Source organism: Lontra canadensis, unplaced genomic scaffold (genome assembly GCF_010015895.1).
Source record: "Lontra canadensis isolate GAN:19392208 unplaced genomic scaffold, GSC_riverotter_1.0 scaffold34, whole genome shotgun sequence".
Classification (NCBI taxonomy): Eukaryota; Metazoa; Chordata; class Mammalia; order Carnivora; family Mustelidae; genus Lontra; species Lontra canadensis.
In genome coordinates this window covers 19,882,526-19,889,271 of record NW_022631028.1, presented here as the reverse complement: position 1 = coordinate 19,889,271, position 6,746 = coordinate 19,882,526, and the positions used below count along the sequence as shown (strand labels likewise).

The window sequence follows — 6,746 nt, the reverse complement described above, 5'->3', positions numbered from 1 at the left end:
GGATTGGAGCCCCATGTTGACTCCATGCTCAGCGGCATGGTGGGGGATCTGCTCCAGATTCTCTTTCTCCCTCTCCCCTTCCCCCATACTCTCTAAAATAAATAGATAAATCTTCGAAAATAAATAAAACACTGTCTGGGCCAAATACAAATTTTGGTGATTTGGCCTTGGCTTTGGGTCCAACCATCCATCACCTTCAAAGTATGCCAAGATGTTGACTTGAACTGTCTCTGAGGAGGATGCTTCCTGGACATTTTCATTTTTCTTTATCACAGCTTTGGTAGTTTTCCAGTTTTATAAATCAGCACATGGTATTTCAATAATTCAAGACAAAAAGTGCTGAACCTAACCGTGTGTGCATGTGCATGTAAGCAGGTGAGTGTTGAGGGAAAGGTGTCTAAGAATTCTGGACAACTCCCAGAACCTTCCCGAGCTTGAGGCTAGTTAGGTGCTGCTGGGGATAAGATGAAGCAGGTGCTCATATGAATGTAGGCAAAGAGGAAGAAGAGGTGGGAAGTCTCTGCAAAGTATGGGAAGCACACAGCTCTAGGAGTCAAATGTATTTAAAATGGCCTGGCCCGGCCATGAACTAGCGGTGACAGCCTGGTAAATACCCTGTGACACAGGGCACACTTGCCGTGCGCTAATGCTCTGTGAAGCGTTCGTAGGCATTATACCTTCTTGAGCCGAATTCCTCTTTCACAAAAGGGAGAATGATATTCCTTTTCTCAAAATGTCCTTGTGAGGATTAATTCAGATAATCTAAGTAACCTGGAGAACAGAACCTGATAAACAGCACTTCGCATTCAGTTCTGGGGTGAGTTTCAGGTTTAATTTCAACCTGTTCCCAGTAATTCAAGGAGACTGAATGGATGGCATGAACAGAATAAATTACTTATTCAAAATATCTAATTTCCCCCTTTTTACTACTTGAAATAGGTAATTTTTTTCTTTCTTGGTTTCTTAAGGAGAGGAAGCTCATTCTCCTCACTGAGATGGTTTGCAAATGGGAAGTAAAATCCAGCCCATATGCTGCTTTGGAACAATCTAGTCCCACCATCTGCTTTCTGCAGCCACTGCTTGGCCCCTGAGAAACTTTGAGAGGTTTTTCTTTTAACACATGTGGTTTCTACTTGTTTTTCTAGCATAATTGGGCAGGTTAGCACTCCCATATAAATGATCTGGTCAGATAACCAAATGTATCTATGTCTGTGTCTGTATCTCTATATGTCAACAAATGGTTTGTGTAGTTCATTTTTTAAGATAGAGGATTTTTAAATGCAAAGGTCTGCTGAAGGCACTTCATATACATTAGCTCTGTAACCCTCACAAGAACCATGTAAGATAGGTAATATTATTACCTTTTTACACAGGAGGAAGCTAGGCTCAGAGAGTGGAAGTAATTTTCTCTGCATCACACAGCAACTAAGTGGGAAGACTGAGATGTGTCAGTAACCGACAGGTGCCAGACAAATGTAGATTTTGTGTATTTGCCACAATAAAGTAGCAAAAACAATTACTTGGATGACATCATACCCTAAGTTAGAATATGCTCTACCTTTGTCCAGAAGAAGTCAGGGTAAGGGCACACAGATCTGCCTTTAAGCTCCATTAAAAGGTGAGATGGAATCACAGGCTGCCACTGTCCTTGTGTAGGGAGACAAACAAGAACTGGTCCCAAGGATAGCTGAGTTCCTGGGACTGCTCTGCCCCCCACAGACCATCACTAACACCATTTGTCACCCTCAAAGTGCAATCAGTCCTTCTCATTGTTAGGTCCCTCCCCTCTTTTCTTGGGGTGCTGCTTGCTGACTATGGCTGCAGACACCCCTTTCCTCTAAATGCCTATGACTCCTCTGAAGTACGGATGCATGTTCATTGCAAAGAATTGGATAAAATTTCTTCGGGATTGGTTATGTCTAAAAACACTGAGTAATGCCGCCATATAGCCCTCTCGGCTTGAAAAACCTTTGAGTCAGATATAGTGTGTCAGGAACAAGGATACTGATATATCTGCTGTTTCCCCGCCGTCTCGAAGGATCCCCTGTTACTCGCTTTGGGCTCTGGTGATGGAGCTTATGCTACCAAATGGACTAGGGCATTAGCAGGAGCCAGCAAGGTTGAATTGGTTTCCACTGGAAAGGGAGGGAAGTAGCTACATGCGAGGGAAAAAAGTGAGTTGATTTAGAGGATGGAATACAGTGGAAAGACAGGGGAAAGGTTTTTAGGCAGGGAGAGCCCCAGAAATAAATCAGGGGTGAAGAAGCATCCCCATATATTTTGTTGGACATACAACAGAGTGTCCTTTTGGAGCCTTTTAAAGAGATTTCTGTAAAGGTTAAATCAGTAAATATTTACCTTGCTCCTCACAACAACCCATTTTTTAAAATAGTTGTATAAAAAACAAAGGGAAAACCTCAATACATATATTTTATATTTTCCATATGAATTTTTTTGAGCAAAAAGAGCCATAAAATTAACACTAAACTGGTCAGTTTAAGGAGTGAGATGGATAGGGAGGGGAGGGGGAAGTCTGTCTTTCTTCTTTCTTTCTTTCTTTCTTTCTTTCTTTCTTTCTTTCTTTCTTTCTTTCTTTCTTACTTACTTTCTTTCTTTTTCTTTCTTTCAGAGGGAGAAGGAGAGCGCCCGAGTGAGGAAGAGGTGGAGGGGAGGGACAGAAGGAAGGGGAGAGAGAACCTTAAACATCTTCTGTGCTGAGCATGGAGCCTGAAGCATGGCTCGATCTCATGACCCTGAGATCCTGACCTGAGCCAAGACCAAAAGTCAGACACTTAACTAACAAAGCCATCCAGGAGCCCTTAAAGTTTTTCTTTTTATCTCCTTTTCTCTTTGGCTTGTTACAATAAACACATACTACTTAAAAATTATTTTTCTTTAATTATTGTAGACTTACAAGAGAGTCGCAAGGAGAATTACTGGATACCCTTCACTCAGCTTCCCATAATGTTAACATGGTGCATTTCTTCCTAAATAAGAATGGATACTGGCACAAGACGATTAAGTAGACTCCAGACTCAGACTTTATTCGGATTTCCCCACTAATGTCCTTATTGGTTCCAGGGCCCCACATTACATTCAGCCATCCTGTCTCCTCTGTCTTGTCCAGTGTGGGACAGTTTCCCAGTCTTACTTGTCTTTTATGACATTGATGGTTTTGAAGAGTACTGGTCAGGTATTTTGTAGAATTTCCTCCAACTTGGTTTTGTATGATGTTTTCTCACAATTCTGTGGACTGAGTCTCTTCCTGCTGATGTTAACCTTCGTCATGTCAGTCTGCTGGCTTTTTCCACCAGAAAGTTGTCAGTTCCCCTTTTCCAATTAATAAATATTTGGGAGGGGGGTTCTTTGAAGTTATCTAATACCTTGTTTCTCCTTGAATACTATCACCCATGAATCTGTGAATTCCCTGGTGGATCTGACAGCAGTTATCATCATACAAGGGCTTGGATGATGGTGTTCTCTTTCCCCTCCTTCTTTTTCTGTTTGCTAGGAATTCTCCTGTAGGGAAAGGTTCTCACTTCACCCTATTTATGTACTTAATCTTTAAAAAAAAATCAGTATGGGCTTATGGATATTTCTTTAAATAGTTAATTCATGTTTACTTAATTTAATTTCTTTATTTTGGGGAGTTGTAGTAAAATATTACAGCTACTGATTTTATTGCCCAAATTTCCCAGCTTTGGCTAGTGGGAGCTCTTTCAGGGTGATGCTGTGTCCTTTTGACATGATGTGTGACTTTCATCATTTAAACAGTACAAGGAAGTACAAATAATTAATGTTGATTTCCCTTGCCTTTTCTTCTCTTGAACTGATATTTATTCGAATGGGAGAGGATGCAAAGACTAGCCGTGAGGCAGCTTGACTTTCCTGGAGTTATACAGACAGACCTTTAATAGATAGTGGAGTTTTTCTTCCTTTTGGATCATAAGGTGACATTCTCTTTGGCATATGAGGCTAGATGGTCCTAGAATAGAAAATCAAGAATCTATCTAGGTTATAAACATCTGAAAGAGGATTTAAAAAAAAATCACAAAGAAATGACAGGAATTTCATGTTGAAGAGTTCTGAGTGTTGCCAAAACTTCACTTAGAAAATTACAAATAAATTGCAGGGTGTTTTTTTGTCTGATTCTTATAGTCAAAGGTCAAAAAGATGACTGAGCTGGGAAAATCAATTTCAAGGTTAATTCCTCATCAGTAAAGGAAGACTGTGTTCATTATTTCTTTACCCATGCTGCATTGAAGAGCCCAGAAAAGGACCCTTTTAGGCTGATGATGTCTTTTTTTTTTTTAAGATTTTATTTATTTATTTGAGAGAGAGACAGTGAGAGAGAGCATGAGCGAGGAGAAGGTCAGAGGGAGAAGCAGACTCCCCATGGAGCTGGGAGCCTGATGCGGGACTTGATCCCGGAACTCCGGGATCATGACCTGAGCCAGAGGCAGTCGTCCAACCAACTGAGCCACCTAGGCGTCCCTAGGCTGATGATGTCTTTGAAGCATTGTCAAAATTCTTCTAGTTAATGAGCTTACTTAGAAAAAAATATATACTGGTGCCTACTGATGAAATTTCAGCAATGCCTGGTTTAAGATCAGCATTTGGGGCAAAAATCCAAGAGAAGATGAACATTTCAAGGATGTCTTATCACTGCCAAGCATTGGATTGGACAGTTCTGTGAGGGCAACTTGGTCTAGATATCAGGATATCCAAGTTGTGGAAAATAGTATGTTAAAGCATCAGGTCATTTCTCTTTTTTGTGTGAAGATTTGAGAGCCGATCCTAGAATACTGAGCTTTGTAGGGAAATTAACCTGGCCAGGATCAATGAAGGGCTCAGTTGCTGTGTTTTTGGAATACCTGGAGAAAACCCTTTTCAGTTTCAAAAATGTTAACTTTCCACATACTTTGGTTATAGCAGACACTCTCAGTGCCTCACCTGGAGTGCTTGGGTATCTGTTCTGGGTTTGAAACACTCATGCCACAGCTTCTTTGTGCTTTGTACCTGTTCCTTTCTTCCAGGACCACCCTTGGGCCATTGTGGCCTTCTGCCCACAGGAGCAGAGAGCGTAGGTATCTCTGGGAGTTTGTAGTACTTGGGTGGTTGTAGCCAGTGACTGTAGGGCTGGGTATAAAAGTCTTTCTCCCTTGTGTTGGTGTGGGGGCCAATTCTGGTGTGTGATTCATTCTTCAGAGGTCCCCAGAAGACAAGGCCATGGTTGGAAACTGCTTGAAAGACCCCTTTGCCTGTCCTGCTTGCCTCATTCCATTACAGGTTTCTCCTTAATAACTCTCTTGAACACACATCCTCTCCTAGGGTCTGCTTCTTGGGACCCTGACCTAAGATGCCTGGCATACTTGGCAGAGACATTTGAAGCGTTGACTACATCGATCATGCAACTCAAAGAAATAAGCACCTACCTCATTTGTCAGTATTTTGTATGTCAAGAAATTATAAGCCAAGGGGCACCTGCGTGATTCAGTCTCTTAAGTGTTTAACTCTTGATTTCCACTCAGGTCATGATCTCAAGGGTCCTGAGATTGAGCCCTGCATCTGGCTCTGTGTTGGGTGTGGAGCCCGCTTAAGATTCTCTCTTTCCAGGGCACCTGGGTGGCTCAGTGGATTAAAGCCTCTGCCTTTGGCTCGGGTCATGATCCCAGAGTCCTGGAATCAGGCCCTGTCTGGCTCTCTGCTCAGTGGGGAGCCTGCTTCCCTTCCTCTCTCTCTGCCTGCCTCTCTGCCTGCTTGTGATCTCTGTCTGTTGAATAAATAAATAAAATTTAAAAAAAAAAAAGAAGAAGAAGAAGATTCTCTCTGTCTGAGCTGCCATCTTGCACCTAATCTCAGCTGGTCCACCTGAGACCCCCTGAATTCCAAGCCTAGTCCCCCTCGAGGTCCCTTTTCCTCCCCCAACAAGATGAAAGAAACTATCATGAACCAGGAGAAATTCGCCAAACTACAAGCACAGGTGTGCATTGGTGGGAAAGATGCTGCTTGCCTGAAGAAGAAGGTGGTTCACAGAACTGCTACAGCAGATGATAAAACACTTCAGTTCTCCTTAAAGAAGTCAAGGATAAACAGTATCTCTGGTTTTGAAGAAGTGAATATGTTCACAAACCAAGGAACAGTGATCCACTTCAACAACCCTGAAGTTCAGGCATTGCTGGCAGCGAACACTTTCACCATTACAGGCCATGCTGAGACAAAGCAGCTGATGGAAATGCTACCCAGTATCTTAAACCAACTTGGTGCAGACAGTCTGACTAGTTGAAGAAGACTGACTGAAGCTCTGACCACACAATCTGCAGATGGAAAAGCACCACTTGCTACCGGAGAGGAGGAGGAGGATGATGATGAAGTTCCAGGTCTTGTGGAGAATTTTGATGAAGCTTCCAAGAATGAAGCAAACTGAATTGAGTCAACTTCTGAAGAAGATAAAACTTGAAGAAGTTACTGGGAGCTGCTATTTTATATTATGACTGCTTTTTAAAATTTTGTTCATGGATCTAATAAAATCTAGATCTCTGATATTTTTAAGCTCAAGCCCCTTGGACACTGCAGCTCTTTTCAGTTTTTGCTTATACACAATTCATTCTTTGCAGCTAATTAAGCTGAAGAAACCTGGGAATAAAGTTTGAAACAAGGTTAATAAAATTCTTTGCGTAGGGGGAAAATAAAAGATAATCTCTGTCCCTCTCCCTCTGCCCCTCCCGACCCCTTAAAAAATTATA

The 6,746-nt window shown here is 41.9% G+C and overlaps 1 pseudogene; it reads left to right on the top strand.

Moving 5' to 3' along the window:
• Window positions 1–5,932: 5,932 nt before the first annotated feature.
• On the top strand, window positions 5,933–6,486 carry LOC116873621 (annotated as a pseudogene).
• The last annotated feature ends 260 nt before the right edge of the window (window positions 6,487–6,746 follow it).